Here is a 25,969-nt window from a genome sequence, read left to right as displayed (position 1 = left end):
GCAATTCAAAGCCTTGATTGAAAATCAATGAGGAAAGAGAATGAAAGTCTTCAAGTCTAACAATGGAGGTGAATACATGTTAAGCACATTCATAGCATTTTGAAATAAAGAAGGGATCAAGAATGAAATTATTGTGCCACATACTCCTAAACAAAATGGTTTTGTTGAAAGGAAAGGTCTATAGTAGAAGTTGTCTGCACCATGCTTCGTGATCAAAGGCACCAAAGTTCTTTTGGTTAGAAGCTATATCTACTATTGTATATGTTCAAAACAGGGTGCCTCATCAAGCGTTAGAAAATAAGATCCCCAAAGAAATATTCACAGCAGTCGGGTTTGATATGGCCATATTTGTATATTTGGATGCCCTATATATTTTCACGTGCCAAAAGATAAAAGGAACGAATTGGAAGATATAGGAAGGAAAGGTATGTTTTTGGGTTATTTTGAAAATTCTAAAGCATATAGAATATATATCCCTGGTTAGAGGAAGGTCGAAATTAGAAGGGACATAACTTTCGATGAAGATGCAACTCTTGGAAAAGCAAGAGATATTCCTATGCCTCCTCCTCCAAAGGAAGAGAATGATGATTGGGATATTTTAGATCGTCCTTCCGTGCCCAAGTCCAATATGGCTGATGAGACCTTAGAGCCTATGGACCCATTAGATCCTCCTCCAAGTAATCCTCCTACTATGAAGACACCACTTTGGCTTCGCATTCTACATAATGCTGAAATAAATGTTCCCATTTGCAGATCATTTAGAGAAAGGAAGCAACAATGTAGGTATCAGGGATATGTCGCAGCCATGAGCACTATGATTCAAGCCGAACTGTCCTCATTTGAAGAAGCAATAAAAGAACAAATTTGGAAGGATGCTATGGTTGAGGAATATGAATCGATTATGAAAAATGATGTATGTGATGTTGTACTAAGACTGAATGGGAAGTTTGTTGTGACTTCAAAGTGGCTATTCAACATCAAACATGGAATTGATGGCAACATTGAGAAATACAAAGAAAGGTTCGTATCTCGATGATTATCTCAAAAACAGGGGGAAGATTATGATGACATATTTGCTCCCGTGGCTCGATATACAACCATTTGTTTGATAGTTTCCCTTTCTGCTAGTCAAGGACGAACTCTTCATCAGATGAATGTAAAGATGATTTCTTGCATGGCATGTTATAGGAAGAAGTATATGTTGAACAACCAAAAGGATTTGAAGTGGAAGATTGAATAACAAATGTTTGTAGGTTGAAGAAGGCATTGTATGGTTTGAAGCAAGATCCCCAAGAAGCAATGTTGATCCCAACCTCTACTTCAAGGTAGTCTAAGGTGTGCCATTGATTTTGGTTTTATATGTTGACGATCTATTCTTGATAGGACGTAGTGAGCCTCTAAAGATCGAGTTTAAGAGGGATTTATATTCTAAATTTGAGATGAAGGGCCTTAGTCTCATGCACTACTTTTTAGGCCTTGAGGTGTGGCAAAGGCCTCGTGATATTTTCCTTTCACAAGGAAAAGACATTGTAAAGTTGTTGAAAATATTTGGGATGACTGAATACAAATCCATGGTTACACTAATGGAAATGAACTTCAAGAACTTGTGTGGAGAAGGTGCAGGAACCGATTTGGGAAATCCATATGAGTATTGACAACTGGTTGGGGCTCTGATATTCCTTGTCAACGCCCATCCATATATTTGCTATGCGGTAAATGGATTAAGTCAATTCATGACTGAGCCCCTAAATGCACATTAGATAGCTTCCAAACATGTATTGATATATTTGCATGGGTCGATCACACTTGGCTTGAGATATTCTACTAGAGATTTTAACTTCATGGATACACTGATGCTCACTAAGCAGGAAATGTTATCGATAGAAAGAGTACATATGGATGTTGTTTTAGCCTTAGATCTACCATGATATCCTGGATGAGTAGGAAACAAAATATTGTAGCATTGAGAACCGCTGAAGCAGAATATATAACCGCTAGCATGGCTAACTGTGAAGCAGTTTGGTTGAGGAAGCTTTTTGGAGAGTTATTTGAGCAGGTCCTAGACACTATAGTGATATGCTGCGAAAACAAGAGGGATATGTTTGGCATAGAATCATGTGTTCCAAGACAAGTCCAAGAAATTTGAGATTCAATATCAATTTATTCGAGACATGGTGGCGAGAGGAGTTGTTAGGATCCATCACATATTCACAGAAGAAACCATTGCAGATATTCTCACCAAGGCACTACCAAAAGGAAAGTTCTTAGTATTCAGAGAGTAGTTTGGACTTATGGATGTGGCCCCTCCGGATAAGCAGCATCTCTGAATGAGGACACTGAGAAAACTCTTCCTACCTTGTTTGAGCTACCAGGGTGAGGAATTGAGATAGAGGGCTCCTGGAGTCGAGGGATCACTGGACAATAGGGTACTCCCCTATCTTTTACCCATAGGGTTGAAAATGTTTTTCTCCTATCTTAATAGGGTCAGAAAATGCTTCTCACCTGTCAGGGCTTTGCAGAGTATACCCCAGTTGTATTATACCCACAAGTAGGGATTGTGAGGAATACCACTCCTTGTTTAGATAATGAATTGAGAGTGTACTTGGGGGTGTACAACCCAAGTCGATTATGATGCAGGTGTTCTCCACATGACTATTGAGAGTCGTTGATGGGATGATCAGTTGGAAATAGAATTGGGTTGAGATGTTGCTCCCCTTTTGAGATTCCGGGTTGAGGATGAGTTACCCAATGAGATTTTAGAGTTGAAGATGTGCTCCCATCTATGATGAGTTATTCTATTGCTCAGTTTGGGTGGAAGCTATTTCTCCTTGATACTTCTTCTTTTAGATCTAAGAAATGTTTAGAATATAGATTTGAGCAGAGACAATCAAAGCATGACCACAACATGAAAGGATGATACAAATATCAACCTACAAATATTGGCAGGTGCAATTCTTCCTAGTTGAGAGGGAGTCTTAATTTTTGCAACTAGGGTCAAATTCCACATTGGACAACTCGAATGACTGAGATGATTCTTGCGTTAAATTCATCTTTTCAAGAGGATGAAAATTAATGATCACCGGATTTGGTCAAGGGGAATTTGAGTTTTGAATTATTTTATTCATTCCTGTATTATGGAATGGGTCGGCCCTAAGCACATGTGAAATTGGTTAGGTCGGCCTCAACCCCAAGTGGACCCTATGGAAAGCCTATAAATAGAAGCGACATCAATCTCATTTCATCACATTGATCAAGCCATATTCTATTATTCTCTTTTGTCTTGGTCCGCACAGGTCTAATAGAAGGAGTTCACGCAAGGGTCCGAAATCACAAGAGAAAATCTCCCTCTCATCTAGGGTTTTTTAGTTCTTAGACATTGGCACAAAACTAGGAATTTTAGTCCCTATATGCTTGCACACAGTGGTCAAGACAACATCTAGATACCTATATAGATTGGCACAGAAACTTATGAGAGAATCCAGGTTTTCATAGGAATATATGAAGGTGTCGGTCCCTGTATGTTCGCAAACAATCATCCTGAGAGCATCCATGTTGTCCTGGATGCACGCACAATAACTGGAAGGGAGCGTCCAAGGGTTTTGGAGTAGATCTAATAGGTTTGACCCCGGACGCAAGCACAAGGTCTTCTTGAGAGCATCTGACCAGTTACAGAAGCGCTCAAACAGTGGCAGAGAGAGTTTCCACAGAGTTTCAGATGCACGCAGTCAGTTTTTCTGAGAGCGTCGAGGGTTTTGACTTTGGATTTTACAGTTGGCTTTAGTGATCTGGTAGATCTCAGTTTCTCTCTTTTGTTATATAGTTCTATAGATTTGTAGATCTGATTTTTACATATCTTCTACAAACATATGTATTGGCCTCATTATACTATCTGCTAAAAATTGTTTATGATGATCTATTAAAGAAGAATATTTGAAAGGCTTTCCCCCTTGTGGGGTTTTTCCCTAGCCTTGGACCAATCTACTGCATCTTATGGTTGCGTTGTTGTCTTGTTTGTCACTGCATGTATTTTTCTTTCTTTAGTTACATTTATGGTTGATTATACTGCTAATAATTTGATGCATTGTTAATGAAGAAGCAAATTAGGCTAAAGTGATTGATACAAGAAAGGTCAATCTGAAAAATTAACAGAATTGTATCAAATATTTAATACTTCGAACAACTAAGGTATTTGTGCTTTTAAAATTTGATATATTACATCAGAATCCTCATTCTAACCAATCCCTAACAGGTTGAAGCTAAAGATACGAGCTTGATGTTACCAAACCCACGAAAATGTAATTGGATGAGCGAGGCTTGCATCAGAGGGGAAGAGATAGGTTTCAGTTATTTGAATGAGTGACTAGATTTTCACCTACGATTCAAGCGGTTGTAGCTGCAGAACATCTCATCCAAATCAAAATCTAAGAGCCAATACCAAATGAATGGGTAGGCAGGGAGCACTGAACATACGACAAGAATCTCAGGTTGGTTTTAATGTCCGTAAATTATGGACTTATTTTTTTTGCATATGTCGATAAATTCTGGACACCAGTTTTGTTTGCATATGTCGATAAATTATTTTGAAACACCAACCTGTTCATTCACTTTGCTGAGAAAATCCATATTTTGTAATATTTTTAATGTGAAAAAAAGTTAAATTGATTGAAATCATAATCAACCCTTTCAATGATTAACAATCGATATTAATTGATGTTACGAAATAGAAGAAATGGATGATTTTTTAGCGTGTTAATTTAATGTCTGGAGAGTCTCATCGGTTTCATACTGCATGTAAACATTTGGAGGCCCTAGACCTCAATCTGGTAGGAAACATTTTATTGGAGTTGGATTGGCTAAAAACATGTCCCGAGAATGAATTTTTTGACCACTGAGATACCTCCACATTTTGGTAATCTTGGTGAGCAACTGGCCCTTCGTCTTTTATCATCAACCTGACGAAAGCAATTTCTTAGGAATTAGTCACTTTGATGCAACCTTGAATCCAGGAGTTCTACCCAAATCAATGAGATTCAAGCAAAGGGTGATGTAATTGGAAATCTATGCATGACGAGAAAGGACAAGTGTCCATATAAATCCATTAAGAAAAGAAGGGTATATTGAGTAAAGAAGGAAAAATGTCCATATAAATCCATTAAGTAAAGAAAGGTCTGCCAAACATAGAACATTATATTCAAGTTTCTCCTTTAAAAAAAATCATTCTTCGAACATTATATATAGTTGATATAGTTGAACATTATATTCAAGTAAATTTCTACCTTTCAAGTTTCTCCTTTGAGCTCACTATTTTTCGCTAGATTGTTAGGTGATATTTAAATTGGTTCTTTGCTTCCCTTTTTGCTCCAAAAGTGCAGAGTGAAATTGTTAAAAATTGTAGATAACAGTCAATGTGAATATATTTATTTCTCAAATAGAAATACAATAATATTTACACTCAATGTCAATAATATTACAATAATAAAAATAGAAATAATATTTACAATAATAAAAATAGATAACAATCGATGTGAATATTTTCATGGTTGCACTTAATTTATAGTGTTACCATAATGAACACTATGGATGTTATTTAAAGCACAATTTCAAAGAATTTTCATGGAATGTTTGTAATATATTATTAAAGTAGATAGCTTGGTACATATTCAATATATCTCGTGAATGTTGAGCAATATAAGCACACTATCAAATCCTGAACTGGTGGCTAGAAGATCTAAAATATTAATATTAATAAATCAAGGATTGGCCACACTTCCATTGCTTGGGGTGACTCTGAACCTCATTTTATTCACCAATATAATGCATCAGAAGAACTACTTATTTATAATGCATTAGACTTAGAGTAAAAAGAAGTAAAACAATTATTTATCAAATAGCATGAACTACTATACCTTTTGGCTTCAAAGTTTTTGATCACGACTTTAATTTTCATATACACACCAATCTCACCGTAACATACACCTACACCATAAGAATCAACTCAGAAAATAAAAAATCGTAAGGTCAACATGTTGAATGATTTACCAACACATTTACCACAAATATTGTATCCACTTAATTATGGCAATTAAAGAATATTTATTGCGGGAGTTATTTGATACACCCTAACTCAGATCCCTAGGTCATATCAATTCACAATGTTAATCTGAGATCGTTAACAATACCACCATTTATTCTTTCATTAAACTTTAATGTACACTGTTATTGTTTTTTTTCTCTCGAGGCATTTTGAGCCACATCCTCAGTTCACTTGTAACATTTGTAGCCATGGATGGAAGCTCCCTTGGTTTCCACTAATACAATCATTTTTACCCTAACCAGAAAAAAAAATAGTCATTCCTCTTGGCCATGCTAGGACTCCGGCTCTGCAACTCATTCCTCCTTTCGCAAGGCTGAGTGTGTCCTCTAGGTTACTAGATGTGTCTTCAAGGTTCTCCTCTAGCAAGCAATATGCCTTTCCCACTGCCCCTTCATTTCTCAGACAGAAATGGTACTTCTTAGGGTTAATTCCTAATGTTTGTGTCATATTTTATTTTTCTTCCAATGTCCATCATTTAGGAACACTATAACTAACTGTCCTTTGTCCCTGGAGGCTCTTCTCTTTCTTCAGCGATGGAGATACCTCCTAGGAGTTGGTAGACCCCCGATGATTTCTTCAAGGTAACCCGGACACAAATTTTTTTTAACAGAAATTTGTTCCTTTGCTAATGATTTTTGACATAGGGTTTAATGGAGTTATTTCTCAGGTTCGATGTTGGTCAAAAATTATAGCCCCACCCACCACAGGTAATCCCCTTCAGTTCACTGCTTCAGTTTCTACCTTAACCAATTATAAAATAACATGCACAATATACATGTTCTGGGTTTTAACGAGTTGTTTCTTTTTATCAAGTTTTCTCCCTTTTACGACTCCCTTGGCAATGGGTTTAACGCTTAGATTCTCTGATGTGGATTGTATAATTATTTCTAGGTTCTTATTGCTTCCTCTCTGGGTCGATACAAGGGTTTAGGCTTGTTGCCCTTTTGGGTTCTGCAGCAAAGCGGGGTTTATATTATGAAATCCACTCGGACACCCCCTCTGAGGTCGAATGGAGCTTTTTCTAAAGGGTGGCCTTAGGGTTAATCGAGTCATGAATTCCCACTCAAATGATTCTGTGTGTTTTGGATTTTCGACATTAAATTATAGAGACTGTATTTATGAAAGTGTATGGAGTTATTTTTGTGCATAGATAGCATGGTGCTTCTCCAGATAAAATGTGAACAGAATTGAAAATGAAGGAGATGTAGCTCACAGGTGAGGCCTACACCTGGAGACTACACTCAGAACAGAGAGATCACTCTCGTACACTCTATTATTCATCAATGAAAGATTACATCATTAAATACAATACTAGGAATTAGGAAGTTGCAACCAAACCCCTAAACTCTAGGAACTAATCCTAAACTAGGGAGATACGTTACAACTATGTAACCATTTTCTCCATTAATACAAAATAATATTAATTATTTTCAACTCCCCCCCTTAATGGAGAAAGGGTTGTCCTAGACTCCTAGCATCCTTCTAAACAATTCAAACTTCACACGTGCAAGTGGCTTTGTAAAAATATCAGCCAAATTGTCACAAGTTTTACAATATTAAACTGTAATTTCTTTTGACTGTATCTTCTCTCTGACAAAATGGAACTGAGTGTATATATGTTTGGTGTTTTTGTGAAACACTGGATTGTATGCCAATTTAATGGTGCTCTGGTTGTCACTTTTGATGGAAGTGGGATTCTTCTGTTCTTTTCCTGCATCTTTGAGAAGCCTTCTCAACCAGATTGCTTTACACGTTGCTGCACACAATGCTTGATACTCAGCTTCACACAAAGACAAAGCTACAGTACTCTGCTTCTTGTTGCTCCATGCTATGACCCCGGATCCTATGCTGAATGCGTAACCTCTGATAGATCTTCGATCATCCAAGTTACCTGCCCAATTAGAATCTGGAAAACCTGCTAGAATAACCATTCTAAACCTTTCTAGCAAGCTTCTGGCATACTTTCCTTGAGTAAGAAAGGTTTGTCCAGAGTCTTTCCATCTCATACACTTGTGACATCTGATTTCTTTGATCAGATTGTTAGCATTCCCTGTTACAATCATATCGTCTACATACAAAGAAATCAAACTAATTTGCCTCTGTTTATTAAACTTGGTATACAGATTTGGATCATTCAAGCTCCTATGAAAGCCATGTTGTACAAAAAATGAGTCAGTTTTCTCATACCACGACCTGGGTGCCTGTTTTAAACCATAAAGTACCTTTTTCAATTTACACACAAGATGTTCCTGTCCCTTTTTCACAAAACCTTCAGGCTGTACTAAATAAATTTCTTCCTTCAAGTCATCATTCAGAAATGCAGACTTAACCTCTAGCTGGTGTAGCTGCCATTTGTGTTTTGTTGCTAAGTAAATTAGCATTCTAATGGTGTTTAATTCGGCTACAGGAGCAAAGGTGTCATCGAAATCTATTCCCTCTTGCTGTAAGTAACCCTTTGCTACCAGTCTAGTTTCAGGTTTCTCTATACTCCCATCTGCATTCATTTTTGGTTTATACAGCCATTTGCATCCTATGGGGGTTTTAACTTTAGGCAATTCAACCAAGTCCAAAGTACAGTTTATATTTATTGATTCTATTTCCTCATACATTGCAGCCCTCCATACATCAGATTTACTTGCTTCCTCATAATTTGCAGGTTCTACAATGTTTAAAAACTTTGACATTAATGCATAGTCTTTCAATTTTAATGGTAATTGAGTCTTCCTACCAGATCTCCTTGGTAGGGGACTTACCTCAAATTTGTCAGCTCTAAATGGGCTTGCTTTATCACCTTTTTCCTGTTCTTCTTTCTGCTCTTCTTGTTTCTGCTCCTGCTCTTCATCTTCCTTACTGTTTTCTCCCATTAGCAATGGAATGTGCCAATCACTGTTAGAGTCATCCTTTCCTTCTTCAATCTGTTCTAGTTCTGACATTGTAAATTCCCCAGGATTCCCAAGATTGAAAGGACCAACATGTTCGCCCTCCATAAGTCGCATAAGGCCTTCAACCAGATCAGAAATGAACTGGAAGCTTCGTGTCTGTTCCCCATTTCCATAGACTGTCAAAGGCTCCTTGCGCAAAGCCTGAGCAACAAAATTACTTGCAACGCGACCATCATCACGGCACATTCGCGAACCGTATGTATTGAAAATTCGAGCAATCCGCACCTCAGCATTCTCCTTCCTTCCTGTGAAGAAATTGTCGACAGCAATAACACTGTCGCCTCTTGCCATGAGCCTGTCAAGTAAATGACTGCCAACAAAGCCAGCTCCACCCGTCACGACAACTCGCAGGGACTTTCTCTTCAAACCTAGGAGCACTTTAGCCCCCGAATTCACCATCGAACCCAAATGATACTGAGCACACCGAGAAACAGGCGTCTCATAAATGTTGGAAATAATACTGAGAGGGGGGGTGAATCAGTATTATCAGATCAATAAAACCTTTTCAATTTCATACTCAGAAACATATACGCGACTTCAGTTAAGTGAACCCGCGTGTACACGCGACTATGTCTAAAGCAACTAGCGTATATGCAGATATCTTATGATTCAGTTAATCTTATCTTCAGTAAATGCATCAGAACATTATTAAGCAATTTAGCAGTAAACAGGTGCAGTATAACAGAACAGAACATCACACAAGAGCCACACACATGAACACCATGATATAAGGTGGAAACCCAATGTGGGTGAAAACCACCTGCTGCAATTCGTCTCTTTCTTCTTTAATGAGAAACTTCTTTTACAATATACTGGTGCAGTCCTTTACCAGTATGCAGGCTACAACCTGCAGAGGGCTACAACCCTCTCTCTCGTTTTCCAACTACTTTTGGAAGGGAGCTACAACCCCCTCAGCTCTTGTACTAGCTGATCCATTTACTAGTACGTAGGTGCTGACCCTACAACCTTCAGGGACCACGTTTCATCAATTTTCAGACTGGATCCAAGAGTACAAAGCAAACATTACCACAATACAATCATCAACTTATACTTGCATCATAATTCATTAAACAACCCAATACCGAATCACTGAAACCCTGTCATCAAGAACACAGAACCCAAACCAGAATCTAGAACTCTGCAACAACCACCAGAATCAGCAACAACCTGAAATATCAACCCTTATCATGCATACGCTACTTCACTGTACCAAAACCGCGTGTATACGCGCTTTCTCCAAAGGCAACCCGCGTGCAGATCTAGAAATGATTACTTCTGCCTTTGCTGTCAGATCCGACCCTTGCCAAGCGTCCCGAACAGATAACCAGCAATACCAGATCCTCTCACTGCGTCAGACACCCACACGCGCTTACTCTTTGCCTAGTGATCTTCTCCTTATATAGCCTTAGGCCTTGTTCAATACCAAGAGCCAAAACCATAGAAACACAATACCATCAACTTCAAAACTAGGGATCGACACGCCCGTCGAGATACAATGGTCCGAAACCATAGGCACAACTTCCAAGGACTAACCGCCATGGACCAAAGGTGCTTTTCCACATACACGTGCTTTTTCTGAAGCCAACCTGCGTGTACACGCGACTTGGGCTTAACAAACCTGCGTGTATGAACTTCCTTGGCAAGCTGTACTAGGATCTGTCTTCTGAGTAAGTTGCCATCACCTGAACCAACTTCTGAGTATCTGTACCAACCTCTGAGTGAGTTGCCATCAAGGACAACACTTGAATCATAATGCCAACAATCTCCCCCTTTGGACTTGATGGCAACCACTACACCAAGTCACTCTCCCCCTTTGACATCAAGGGCAAAGGGCGGACCAAGATATTCTCTTCTTTGGTATACCTTCTGCTGTCCATACTCCCCCTGAGTACTTGCTGAAATCTCCAACTATGCTCCCCCTTTGTGAATGCCAAAGTGTACCAATCTATCCATCCTGCTCTTGCTGAATTGTGCTGTTCATGCTCCCCTTGACTGTAGGCAAGATCTGCAAAAGATGTTCTTCAAGAAGAACAAGGACTTATACATTATAGAAGACCTTCCTATCACCAAAAGACTCAACATACATTCATCATTCATCCCAGGCATAGTGGGGAAACCAACATAGGCCGTTACATGACCTTGACACCATAAAAGAGATATCACAAGAGATACATGACATAGAGACGAAATATCTAGACCAAGACTTATGAAAGCCACCAACAGCATCATGATATAAGCATCAGCCTGCAATACCATTCCTAAACAGTAAGATGTATCATTTATCTTCATAGACTTTATCAACAACTTCTAACCATAATGCCAACAATGCATTATTTGAAGAATATTCTCCCCCTGAGAGTGAGCCAACCATGTCTGAACCATTTCCTGAGTCTGTTCTGCTCCCCCTGAGCCTGAGCCAACCATGACTGAACCTGGGTCTGTTCTGCTGCCCTTTCTCCATATAACCATCTGTTCTGCTGCCCTTTCTCCATATACGCGACTTTGCAGCATGTAACTCGCGTATATACGCGACTTGTCTTCATTATCTCAGCGTATGCAGGATGGAATACTGAATCTCATCACTTTCAGATTCCCCTGTGTCTGTTATGTCAGCTGACTGAGTTGTCCCACACCTTTCTGTCTCTGTCTTCTTCAATTCCTGCAACTGTGATGATGTATGGTCCCCTTGTCTTGAATTTTGAAATCTGCTTCTGCATTCCCTTGCTTTATGCCCATAGTTGTTGCATGTATAACACCTTATATTTTTCATGTTCCTTCTATCACAATCAATTGCTTTGTGTCCATATGCATTACAGGCAAAGCAATACCCTCTGAAATACCTGGGATGAGATGATCTTTCTTGAACCATTCTACTTCTGCATCTGGCTGCAACATGTCCACGATTATGACATACATAACATTCAACTTTATTTAGCGGAGGAAATAATCGTCTATCACGTCCATAGTTAGGAGTAAAGGATCTTCCTTGAGGAATTTCTTTTCTTGGTTGTTCCTTGAGCATTTCAGATTTCTCATTAGAGTTTCTTGTCTCACCTTGTGAACTAGATTCACCTTCAACATATTCATGAAAACCAAGACCAGTCTTGATAGCAGGAGATCTTTGACTATTAAGAATATCATCCAAGACTTTAGAACTATCTTGAAATCGTAAAAGCTTATCCTTTTCTTCTAGTTTACCTTTCAAGATATTTACCTCAACTTGATGTTGTTCTTCCTTTTTCAGATACTGCTTCCTTAGGTCTTCTTCAACTTTTCTCCCTTCTTCTACTTGTCGCTTTAGTTTGATCACTTCATGTTCTTGATCTTCAAGATCTTCTTTTAGAGAGAGGATCTTTGATTCAAGTCTCTGAATAGTTGTGCTCTGATCTTTTGCTATATCCTGCAATTTCTCCCTTACCCTGGTTTCTGTTTCCAATAGTTCTTTTAATTTGGTAGCTTCTTCAGTTTCTGCATTCTTCTCTTCATGTGCCATGAGACTTTTAATATCCTCGCTATCATTGGATGAAGCATTCTTCTTCTTGTGCGCCATGAGACTTCTAATATCTTCACTATCATTAAATGAACTTTTAATATGGGAATAATAGCTTCTACCATCTTCTTCATATATCCTTTCTTTGTTATGAGGACATCTAGCAGCATAGTGACCAACTCTACCACATAGAAAACATTTGAAAGGCAGCTTATCTTTGAACCGTCCAGTTCCCCGTTCAAGATTCTTGACAAAATTTACCTCATCTTCTTCCTCTGACACTTCGAATGCGGCCTCTGGTGGTACCTCTAGTCGCATTTCAAAAGCAGTTAAGATCCCGTGAAGCTGTGACATGGTAATTTTTCGCACATTCTCCTTTTCTTCTATGGCAGATACTTTAGAATCAAATTTAGTAGACAGAGATCTCAAAACCTTTTGAACTAAGACAACTTCCTCAAATTCTTCACCCAGATCCCTCATACAATTCACAATCTCATCCATACGCAGGAAATAATTAGCTACGCTTTCATTACTTCGCATCTTAAGAGTTTCATACCGGATTCTGAGAGTTTGAAGCTTCGCTATTTTTACCTGATCATCTCCTTCGTAGCTTGTAACGATTTTGTCCCATATTTCCTTAGCTGATTTGAGATGCATGATCTTCATAAATTCTGATTGAGTCAAAGTACTCAATAGGACATTAACTACTTTGGCATTGAGCTCATATTGCTTTTTCTCTGCTGGATCTGTAGGAGTTGCTGATGGGAATTTGTATCCTCCTTCTATGAGTCCCCAAACTTCTGCTCCAAGAGACTGTAGATATGCAGTGGTTCTTATCTTCCAGTGAGTAAAATTGTTCCCGTCAAAGACTGGTGGCCTGATGTGTGCCTCTCTTTCTGGATTAGCCATTTTGATGGATCTTTTCCTTCAAGCGATCAAGCTTCCTCTGAAGGACCTGCTCTGATACCAATTGTTGGAAATAATACTGAGAGGGGGGGTGAATCAGTATTATCAGATCAATAAAACCTTTTCAATTTCATACTCAGAAACATATACGCGACTTCAGTTAAGTGAACCCGCGTGTACACGCGACTATGTCTAAAGCAACTAGCGTATATGCAGATATCTTATGATTCAGTTAATCTTATCTTCAGTAAATGCATCAGAACATTATTAAGCAATTTAGCAGTAAACAGGTGCAGTATAACAGAACAGAACATCACACAAGAGCCACACACATGAACACCATGATATAAGGTGGAAACCCAATGTGGGTGAAAACCACCTGCTGCAATTCGTCTCTTTCTTCTTTAATGAGAAACTTCTTTTACAATATACTGGTGCAGTCCTTTACCAGTATGCAGGCTACAACCTGCAGAGGGCTACAACCCTCTCTCTCGTTTTCCAACTACTTTTGGAAGGGAGCTACAACCCCCTCAGCTCTTGTACTAGCTGATCCATTTACTAGTACGTAGGTGCTGACCCTACAACCTTCAGGGACCACGTTTCATCAATTTTCAGACTGGATCCAAGAGTACAAAGCAAACATTACCGCAATACAATCATCAACTTATACTTGCATCATAATTCATTAAACAACCCAATACCGAATCACTGAAACCCTGTCATCAAGAACACAGAACCCAAACCAGAATCTAGAACTCTGCAACAACCACCAGAATCAGCAACAACCTGAAATATCAACCCTTATCATGCATACGCTACTTCACTGTACCAAAACCGCGTGTATACGCGCTTTCTCCAAAGGCAACCCGCGTGCAGATCTAGAAATGATTACTTCTGCCTTTGCTGTCAGATCCGACCCTTGCCAAGCGTCCCGAACAGATAACCAGCAATACCAGATCCTCTCACTGCGTCAGACACCCACACACGCTTACTCTTTGCCTAGTGATCTTCTCCTTATATAGCCTTAGGCCTTGTTCAATACCAAGAGCCAAAACCATAGAAACACAATACCATCAACTTCAAAACTAGGGATCGACACGCCCGTCGAGATACAATGGTCCGAAACCATAGGCACAACTTCCAAGGACTAACCGCCATGGACCAAAGGTGCTTTTCCACATACACGCGCTTTTTCTGAAGCCAACCTGCGTGTACACGCGACTTGGGCTTAACAAACCTGCGTGTATGAACTTCCTTGGCAAGCTGTACTAGGATCTGTCTTCTGAGTAAGTTGCCATCACCTGAACCAACTTCTGAGTATCTGTACCAACCTCTGAGTGAGTTGCCATCAAGGACAACACTTGAATCATAATGCCAACAATAAACAACCCGATGAGGTTTGTTGGGCACAAACCTTCCATTTTCATTAACATTAGAAGCCAAAAAACCATGCTGAAGGATAAAGAAAGTCGATGTGATGGCAATTCCTATCAAAATTAATAGTAATCGTTGCTCCCTGAGCAAATAATCTACTGGCCTGATAATAGACCACGTCTTTTCTTGCTTAAGAGACTACTCATCACTGTTATTCATATTGAACTGATAAATTTCTGATCCTCTGATGAATCAGTCTTCAATGAGCCACCACCGGGCAAGTCCGATCTGCTACCACCGAACAGATCCAGAACTCCAATGCGCCACCACCGGGCAAGTCCGATCTGCTTCCACCGAACAAATCTGGAACTCCAATGTGCCACCACTAGGAAAGTCCGATCTGCTGCCACCAAGTAGATCAGGAACATCAATACGCCTCCACCGGGCAAGTCCAATCTGCTGATCTCGTGATCTACTCACTGATTCAAATCTGACAATATCTGACAACTCAGCAAGATCAATTCCTCTTCGATGAGCAAATTCACCGTTTATCAATGCAGCCAAAAAATCGATTTGATCAAAACTCATCCGATCTGCCTCTCCCGGATAGATCTGCAACTTCTCCATTCTGCTCCCTTCGCAAATCACCAAACGAAGATGAGGCTTCCTGCAGATCTCCTTGAAGGTGGATTGGCGTGTCCCCGAGCGGATTGGCGCGTTCCCGAGCGAAAAATCCACGCCAAGAAAAAATCGCTTAGAGTAAAATTTGCTGGCACGATTTTTCCATGATTTTCCACGCCAATCGGGTAATTTGGCGCTCTGGCGCGATTAATAGCCGAACATCCACGCCAATTCCGCTTCCTGGCGCTACTGTCAGCGCGAAAAGCGTGCCAATTCCCTTCTACTCAGAGAAAAAAAAAACATCCGAGTCCGAGCCAGGTGTTCTGCAGTCCACCTGCTCAATTGAGCACAAAGCTCTTGTGTACACGCGGCCACAGAGGCACCTCAAACCACACAGGCAATTCTGCCACAAGGCAAGTTGGCCACAAAGGCACTTCAGTCACAAGAGGTGATACAAGATCAGGCTCACCCAATCTGAGCTCTGATACCAAGATAAAATGTGAACAGAATTGAAAATGAAGGAGATGTAGCTCACAGGTGAGGCCTACACCTGGAGACTACACTCAGAACAGAGAGATCACTCTCGTACACTCTATTATTCATCAATGAAAGATTACATCATTAAATACAATACTAGGAATTAGGAAGTTGCAACCAAACCCCTAAACTCTAGGAACTAATCCTAAACTAGGGAGATACATTACAACCATGTAACCATTTTCTCCATTAATACAAAATAATATTAATTATTTTCAACTTCTCCAGGTCTTAGGAATTTTGGATTTGTTATATACCGTAGGCTTATTTTATGACTCTAATCAAGAAGTTTTATTAATACAACCTCCATAATTTTGAATGAAAGGGGTGCATTTCTCTTTTGTTCTCGACTTTCTAAGCTTCAAAAGGCCTCGACTGTAATTTAAATACTTTATGTGTATGGATTTTGTCTTAATGGGTTGGTCTATCATAATTACTGGCAACTAGTGTATTACACACCCACAAACTTAGTATGCTCGTTACCTCATTACCACATTACATTTTCCTCTGGACTCGCACCCATTAATATATTATGTCGTTCTATTGTGTGCAAACAAAAAAATATACAGTTGTTTTCAAAAATCATTTTGGTACGGGTGAGTTTTATTTATATGCACAGTATTCTCAAAAGGTATGTTTCTCGTCTCCTTTCAAGCTATCCTCTATTGGCCCAAATGTTTTACTAGAACTTATATTTCTTTTCTTGGGTTATCTAGTTACCCAATAACTGTTCTACATGCATTGAGTTGTTTATGGAACTTGGGTTTCCAATCCTACTCACTACCAAGGTGATACTGATAATCTATTTGTATTTCTCAATGATTTCCAACAACCTTCCTTTCTTGTTCCTGAAACTCATTCATTTTCCATGGTAAATGTTTTAGTCTAAATAAGCATAGATGGACAATGTTGAACCCTTTCTTGATTACATATATGCGAAATATGTCCTTGCACAGGTTATTGACTAATTCATCAGGAAATATAAGAAAGTAATTACTTATTCCATTTTTCTTCTCTTTGTTATATGACACTGTACAGGACTAATCTTGCATAAGAAATGTGATTTTCTTTAATAATGAGAAACGAAAACATACCCTTTATTTCAATTCTATTCTCTTTCTTTATAATAAAACACTAAACATAAATGATGTTATGAGATAACTCTACACAGTTATTTCGTGTATAAAGATTTATTGTTCTACTTTTGTCCTTAAACATAAATATTTACTATTTGATTTCTTTTATTTACTTAGTCATAAGTACAAATCTACAAAAAGAAAACATAACAACTACATTGATGTAAAAACACTATCTATACCAACCAGAATTAGGAAGTCTCTCCTCTAAACCACTAGGTTGGAAATGACATACAGTCTCCCACTGAGCTTCCACTCATCTGGACAGTATAGGCTTTAATCCTGAGGTGTCTAGTCTCCAACCCTCAAGACCCTTGGTCCAGTTTAGAGTCCCAACTTGCAAGGATTCTTCAGGGGTTCCACTGGCCAAGTCTAGCTTAGGAACTCCTCAGAAACAATAGTATTCTGCTCACCTACACAACGTCCTGTGTCAGGTTGTGGTTTCCTCTTCCTTCTCTCTCTCTTTTTCCAGGCTCCTTTCTCCTCCAAAAAAGAATCTTCCTTCCTTGGAACTACCCTTTTTCTAAGAGGGAAAGAGATCTAACTGACCTAACTATCTAGAGAGTTTTCTTTATTTAGTTATATATATTAAAAACTTTCTTTTAATATTTAAGAACTTGACCAAGTCTGAGTTACTACATTTATTTGGTCTTCCACTTAGAGTGTAGTTAGTTCCCAGAGTTCATAAAAGAAGTAAATAATGTTAAAATTATAACATGAATTCATGAAAATCTTACGGGTGTCACATCTTCCCCCCCTCAGATGAAACACCATCCCTTGTGTTTATTTCAAACTGTTTAATCAAGTTTGGATATGCCTATCGCATGAATTCTTTATCTTCCCAGGTAGCTTCGTCTCGAATGAAGTGCTTCGATTTCACTTTAACCTGGGTGATAGCTCGCCTATGTAGCGTTGTTCCTCTCTACTCTAGAATGCGCAGAGGTTCTACCAACGATTCTCCATCTGATTCAACCTGCATATCTTTCCACTTAATCACATGTCTAGGATCGTAAACATATTTTTTTTAATAATGATACATGGAACACATCAGGAATCCTGATGTGGGTAGGTAGTGTTAGCTAGTAAGCCACTGGTTCAATTATTTCCATAATTTGGAAGGGCCCACAGTATCTGGATGCCAATTTAACGCATCTGACCCACTAGAGTGTGCTTATTTTAGGCTTAACCTGTAAGTAAACATGGTCTCCCACCTAAAACTCTTGGTAGGTCCTCTTCTTGTCTACATAAATATTTTGCCTATCTTGGGTAGCCTTTAAGTTTTAATGCACCTTTTTAACTATTTGCTCCATTTCAACGAGCATCTCGGGTCCTAATACCAACTTATCATCAGGATTATTCTAATTGGTAGGCACCCTACATTTTCTTCCATATACTGTTGAGATTGCAACAAGATGATGGAGCTTAGTGAAAAGAGTCGCCTTCACTAAGTGGGCCCGCAGGCAAATTATGGCGCAAGTTCTATTTTTGATCACAGTGTAGATGATCACAGTGTGGATGATCACAGTGTGGGTGATCACAGTGTGAGTGATCACAATGTGGGTGACCAAAGTGTGGGTGATCAAAGTCTATTTTTAGACTGGATGTCAAAAATAGAAAAGTCAAATATTATTGTCTCATAATAATATTTGGACTATAAACTTGATCTTATTCTCTTGGAGCACTTCAGTTTGAGCTACAGATGTGGCCCATGCAGCTGTTAGAAGGAAGTATGCTTTTCTTATGAGTCAGTTGAGTTGTTGCATGCATGACTTCAGTTAGAACTCAATCAGTTGAGTTTGGTGGAGTTGATTGTGGAGTTGATGGAGTTGTGTTCAGTTTGACTTGGTTAAACTAGTTGTAGTTAGTCTAACTGCAGATAGACTAATGATGAGTTGTTAAACTGATTATTAACCCATAATACAACTATACAATACATCAGTTAACTCAGTTGCATGTCAGTGAATTTTCAGTTCAGCAGGGAAAGGTGTTAGAGAATCAGATTGCTATCAGTTGTGACTATAGTTGTGCATCAGATCTTGCACAATCAAGGGATTGAGTATGCCAATGAGTTTGCTCATGTATTTGCCCAGTTTGTAGCTTCTGCTCACGTCTTACACATTGTGAGTGATTCTTTATAGGTGAAATAGGAGTTTGGTAGACCATTCTCATTCATTCTTGAGCAGGTATTGAGCAGTGGAGGCAGGCAAGCAGTGGAATAGATTTGGAGATCAGATCTTAGCTGTATTGTGTGTAACAGGTGGAGCTGGTACTGGATTGCTTGTGATAAGCATTGTACTTTGTAATGTTACATGGTCTCAATCATTAATATACAGATAGTGTGGGGTTTTTAGCGAGAAGCTTTCCCTGGGTTACATACTGTGTTAATGTGTGAATGCTCTTGATGTTTTATTGTTATTGATGCTTCTATATTGATGATCAACGTAGAGGAGCTTATGTATTGTGTATGTATTCTGCAATAGTACATGATCAGGATAATCTCTGTTGAATATGTGTTAAATTATTCAAAATTTCTACATGGTATCAGATCTGTTGATCATCAGATCTATTATTCAGGAAGTGTTTACATTCTATTTCTTCAGGTAGAGTCTGTAATCGAGCCAGGTAGCCTCTGGATTCATCCTTCCTTTGGAAGGTGAGATATCTGTTGAATGCCCATACAGTCAATCTCTGTACGAGAAATATTGTGTTCTCACGAATTCTAGATCGGAGGCAGTTGAGTTTGGAGCTGGTGGAAATCGAATTTGTAGCAGTGTTGTTGAAATGTCTTTCAACATATTGCAAATGTTATTCCAAAGCAAGAGCGACCTGGCACTCAAGGATAAACTCAGAAACAATAAAGATGAGAATGGATCTTTATCAAAGGTATCTGATGAAGAGAATTGCGCTTTGGCTACCAAAGCAAGGAAAGGGAAGAGCAAGAAAGCTTCTCAGTCTGGTGCGAAAGGCAAGAAGTAGGAAATGTCCAAGGCGAAGTGTTTTCACTATCACCAGCACGGACACTATGCCACTAATTGTCCGCAGAAGAAGAAGAACAAGCAGGCTGCTAGATCTTTAGCAGGAGAGGCTCTAGCCTCATAGTTTGAGCTTGATTTTTCATTGATCGCATGCTTGGTTTCAAGTGTGATGGGATCAATGTGGTTCTTGGACAGTGATGCGTCTTTTCACATGACGGGAGATAGAGATTTGTTCTCTGATCTCGAGGACAAAGATCTTGGAGTGCACATCAAGATGGGCGATGATGGTAGATACAGTGCGACCGGTATCAGTACCATTTCCTTTGAGAGGGAGTCTAGTAAACCCTTCGTATTGAAGGAAGTCATGCATGTTCCAAGATTGACGAAGAATCTCATCTCAGTGGCGATGTTAGAAGACAAGGGGTATGATGTTGTTTTCAGCGAGGGAAAGGCTTTCCTGCGCAGCAAGACAACTGGTGAGACCCGGAAGATAGGGGTTCGAGTGAGGAACCTTTATCAGTTGCATGTAGATGGATGCGCAACAATGGCGGGCAAGGCAGAAGGATTGGTGAGCCGGGATGATGGCGAGTTGTGGCACAGGAGATTGGGTCACCTTCACCATGGAGCCTTGAAGATACTGCAGCAGATCACTACAGGGCTTCCTAAAGGCACACTTGCATAGTCAGATCAGTGCAAGGGGTGTACTTTGGGGAAGTTTTTGAAAGCCACCTTTCACGAGAAGGATAGTCGCACCGCGACGATCCTTGAGAGAATTCACACAGACGTGTGTGGACCTTTCTCAGTTGCTTCGACAGCAAAACACAGGTATTATGTGATTTTTGTTGATGATTTCTCTCGTAAGTGCTGGATCTTCTTCATGCAGAAGAAGAGCGAGACATATTCAAAGTTTTGTGAATTCAAAGCACTGGTCGAGAAGGAGTCGGGGAAGAAGGTGAAGGCTCTTAGGAGCGATAATGGTGGTGAATACATCTCGAACGAGTTCAAGGATTTCTGCAAGGCAGAAGGGATTCGTAGAGAGCTCATAGCTCCCCATAACCCATAGCATAACGGGGTTGCTGAGCAGAAGAACAGAATGATTGTGGGTGCTGCACGGGCAATGTTGCATGATCAGGGCCTACCCCTTCACTTGTGGGTGGAAGCATGCAATACAACAGTTTATGTGCAGAACCGTTGTCCTCATAGGATACTTGGCATGAGTACACTTGAGGAGTCTTATTCTGGTAAGAAGCCTGATCTTTCTCATTTGAGGATTTTTGGTGCTAACATTTACATGCATGTGATGAAGGATGCCCGGAAGAAGTTGGAGCCGGCTGCAGAGGTTGGGATATTTGTGAGGTACACTGATACGCCCCACAACTATCGTGTGTATTTTCCAGACAGTGGTAAAACTATTGTGCGACGGGATATAAAATTTTAGGAGGAGAAAGCCATGAAGTGTTCGCTTGAGAGGGAGCTACACTTGCATGCAGATGAGGAGCTATTAGTTCCTAAGGATGAGCTTTAGGATGTGGATCAGCCACAGGACGAGGTTCATGGAGTGGAAGAGACCACTCATGTAGCACCAACCATCAGAGGGCGAAAGCGCTTGACAGAAGCTGAGCGACTGGCTCAAGATGCAGAGAAAGTTGTAGGACCACCTACAGCCCAACGCAGGTAGAGATAGTCACCTGATCGATACACTGGATACATGGCTCTGATGAGCAAGTGTGTTGTGACTGAGCCATCCTCTTTCGAGGAAGCTGTGGAGGATCCCGCATGGGTAGACGCCATGCTGGAAGAGTATGATTCTATTGTCAAAAACAGTGCATGGGAGATTGTTCCTAGACCAGAAGGGAAATCAATGGTGGGTTCGAGATGGATCTACAAGGTCAAGCAAGCAGCTGACGGGAGTGTGGAGAAGTACAAGGCAAGATTTGTTGCCCGAGGCTTTTCACAGATAGAGGGGATCGATTATGAGGAGACCTTTGCACCTGTCGCAAGGTATTCTTCCATACGGACGATTCTTGCTCTGTCAGCGCAGATGGGATGGCACATTCATCAGATGGATGTGAAGGCTGCGTTCCTCAATGGAGTCATTGAGGAGGAGGTGTACATTGAGCAGCCCGAAGGCTTTGAGGTCTTCAGCAGCAAGTCACATGTGTGCAGGCTCAAGAGAGCACTGTATGGGTTGAAGCAAGCACCACGTGCTTGGTACACACGGATAGACAGCTATTTCACAGGACTTGGATTCTCCAAGAGCGAGGCGAATCCTAACCTATACCAGATTGTGGTGGAGGGTAAGTTGCTTATCATTGTACTGTATGTTGATGATTTGATTCTAACAGGTGATGAGTTGTTGATACTGTCATGCAAGAAGGATCTTGCTACAGAGTTTGAGATGAAGGACTTGGGCCTCCTTCACTATTTCCTAGGATTGGAAATATGGCAGCGTAGTGGTGGACTGTTTGTTTCTCAGGGCAAGTATGCTCGAGAGATACTGGAGAAGTTCAACATGCATGGCTGCAAGCCTGTTGATACTCCTCTTCCTGGAGGTTGGAGGAAGGAGGATGCCACTTCGGGAGAAGAAGTGGATGCCACTGTTTATCAACAGTTGGTGGGGTCGCTGATGTATTTGGTCAATACACGACCTGATATATGCTATGCAGTTAACCAGCTTTCACAAGCTATGGTTAAGCCTACCAAGCTCTTCTGGAAGGCGGGCAAGCATGTATTGCGCTACTTGAGAGGCACATCGGGATATGGTTTGTGGTACAGACAGGAGGATGAGGTGAAGCTATGTGGCTTCACAGATGCAGATTGGGCAGGGAGCCCAACGGACAGAAAGAGAACATCAGGAGGGGTCTTCAGTATCAGATCGACAATAGTTTCTTGGTACAGCAGGAAGTAGAGATCTGTGTGGATGAGATGATCCTGGTCGGGTTGTTCGGGTCCAAGCACATCAGGTACCATCATATCAGAGATTGTGTGCAGCGAAGGATCATGTTTCTTTCATACATTCCAACGGAGGATCAGGATGCTGATATTCTGATGAAGGCTCTCACCAGGAGCAAATTCGAGTACCACCGAGGCAGGATAGGGGTTGCTGATAATCCATATCTTGTCGAGAGGGAGTGTTGAGATTGCAACAAGATGATGGAGCTTAGTGAAAAGAGTCGCCTTCACTAAGTGGGCCCGCAGGAAAATTATGGCGCAAGTTCTATTTTTGATCACAGTGTGGATGATCACAGTGTGGATGATCACAGTGTGGGTGATCACAGTGTGAGTGATCACAATGTGGGTGACCAAAGTGTGGGTGACCAAAGTGTGGGTGATCAAAGTCTATTTTTAGACTGGCTGTCAAAAATAGAAAAGTCAAATATTATTGTCTCATAATAATATTTGGACTATAAACTTGATCTTATTCTCTTGGAGCACTTCAGTTTGAGCTATAGATGTGGCCCATGCAGCTGTCAGAAGAAAGTACGCTTTTCTTATGAGTCAGTTGAGTTGTTGCATGCATGACTTTAGTTAGAACTCAATCAGTTGAGTTTGGTGGAGTTGATTGTGGAGTTGATGGAGTTGTGTTCAGTTTGACGTGGTTAAACTAGTTGTAGTTAGTCTAACTGCAGATAGACTAATGATGAGTTGTTAAAATAATTATTAACTCATAATACAACTATACAATACACTAGTTAACTCAGTTGCATGTCAGTGAATGTTCAGTTCAGCAGGGACAGGTGTTAGAGAATCAGATTGCTATCAGTTGTGACTATAGTTGTGCATCAGATCTTGCACAATCAAGGGATTGAGTATGCCAATGAGTTTGCTCATGTATTTGCCCAGTTTGTAGCTTTTTCGCACATCTTACACATTGTGAGTGATTCTTTGGAGGTGAAATACGAGTTTGGTAGACCATTCTCATTCATTCTTGAGTAGGTATTGAGCAGTGGAGGCAGGCAAGCAGTGGAATAGATTTGGAGATCAGATCTTAGCTGTATTGTGTGTAACAGGTGGAGCTGGTACTGGATTGCTTGTGATAAGCATTGTACTTTGTAATGTTACATGGTCTCAATCATTAATATACAGATAGTGTGGGGTTTTTAGCGAGAAGCTTTCCCGGGTTACATACTGTGTTAATGTGTGAATGCTCTTGATGTTTTATTGTTATTGATGCTGCTATATTGATGATCAACGTAGAGGAGCTTATGTATTGTGTATGTATTCCGCAATAGTACATGATCAGGATAATCTATGTTGAATATGTGTTAAATTATTCAAAATTTCTACATATACTACTTCACAGGGGCTCATTCCCAGAGATTCATGGTAGCCAATATTATAAGCAAACTCAACTAAGTGGAGATAATCTTCCCACTTAGTCAATTTCTACATTACATATATTCTTAACATATCCTCCAGCACTTGATTCACCCGTTCTATCTGTCCATCGGTTTGGGGATGATTACTAATGCTAAACTAGATTTGAGTCCCCAATCCCGTAAACAGGGCTTCTCGAAAGGCAAAGATAAGTTTTACATCCTATCTGATATCACCACTCTTGGTATGGCATGTTTTGAATATCTCTTTCATGAAAATATTAGCAATATCAATAGTCTTATACATGGATTTCATAAGTATAAAGTGAGTTGTCTTACTTAACTTATCCACCACTACCATGATGGAGTCATTCAATTTTCTGGTTTTAGGCAATCTTGTTATAAAATCCATTGTAATAATATCCCATTTCCATTCTGGAATGGGGAGGGGATGGAGCAACCCAAAAAGATGCTAGTGTTCCACCTTAACTTGTTGGAATTCCAAGCATTTTTGCCAAATATTTGGTGATGACTCTCCTCATTCCAAGCCAAAAGAAATTATTTTTAATTGCAGAAAATAGTTTTTGATATCTGGGGTGGGCAACATATGAACTCCTGTGAAACTCATCTAACATAAATATGGTTAGGAACATATATTCTGCCCTTAAAGGTTAGAAATCCTTCACAGTTCAAACCATAATCAGACTGTCTTCCTAATTTCTGTGCTTGATTGGCTTGCTGCCATAAAAACTTATATTCAGGGTCATTGTGGGCAACTTCTTCTATTTTCTCTAGGAATTTTAATTCCACCCAACTGTACTAGATTTCATATATGCAATATAATTTCCTACTCAGCACATCAACCACTCAGTTCTCCTTTCCTTTAAGATGTTTAATATTGAAGTCGAATTCACTTAGAAAAGCATTCCACCTAGGTTGATGAACATTTAGATGCAATTGGGTAAAGAAATCCGTTAAACTACTATGATCTGTCATTAACAAAAAATTCTTACCCAACAAATAATGTCACCATACCTTTAAAGCATGCACTACAACAGTTAGATCCAAATCGTAAGTAGAATATCATTGCTCATGGTCCTTCAATTTACAAGATTCATAAGCTATGACTTTGCCATATTGCATAAATACCCCCCAACACCTTCCTAGCATGCATCCATGAAAACTGTGAACTCTTTCTTTCGGTCCTCTACTTTTAAAATAGGGGCAAATGTCAATAACTTCTTCAAGCATTCAAGACTTTGTTGACATTTTGTGGTCCACTTGAAAGCCTTTCCCTTCTTTTGTAGGGAGGTAATTGGATAAGAAGTTCTAGAAAAACTTTCAATAAATCGATGAAATTACCCTACTAGTGCCATGATGGAAAAATGTTAGCAAGATTCCTAGGAACAAGCCACTCCATGATGGTTTTGATCTTTTCGGGGTCAAGTGCAATTCCGCTAAAATAGCATGTCCTAGATATTAAATCTTGTTCCTGTAGAAATCACACTTATTGTATTTAGCATATAGTTGGTTATCCCGTAAAGTTTTTAATACGATTCTCAAATGCTTCTCATGTAC

General features: G+C 39.8%; 1 pseudogene; it reads right to left on the bottom strand.

Annotated features, from left to right (window-relative positions):
- Positions 1-5,750: 5,750 nt before the first annotated feature.
- Positions 5,751-9,435, bottom strand: LOC149209426 (UDP-glucuronic acid decarboxylase 2 pseudogene; annotated as a pseudogene).
- Positions 9,436-25,969: the final 16,534 nt, after the last annotated feature.

The sequence above is a fragment of the Pinus tabuliformis genome, chromosome 1_2, assembly GCF_031772625.1.
Source record: "Pinus tabuliformis cultivar Carrire ecotype Pingquan chromosome 1_2, CPIR1, whole genome shotgun sequence".
NCBI classification, from domain to species: Eukaryota; Viridiplantae; Streptophyta; class Pinopsida; order Pinales; family Pinaceae; genus Pinus; species Pinus tabuliformis.
Note: the sequence above shows the minus strand (reverse complement) of the source record. Positions and strands in the feature narration are given on the sequence as shown.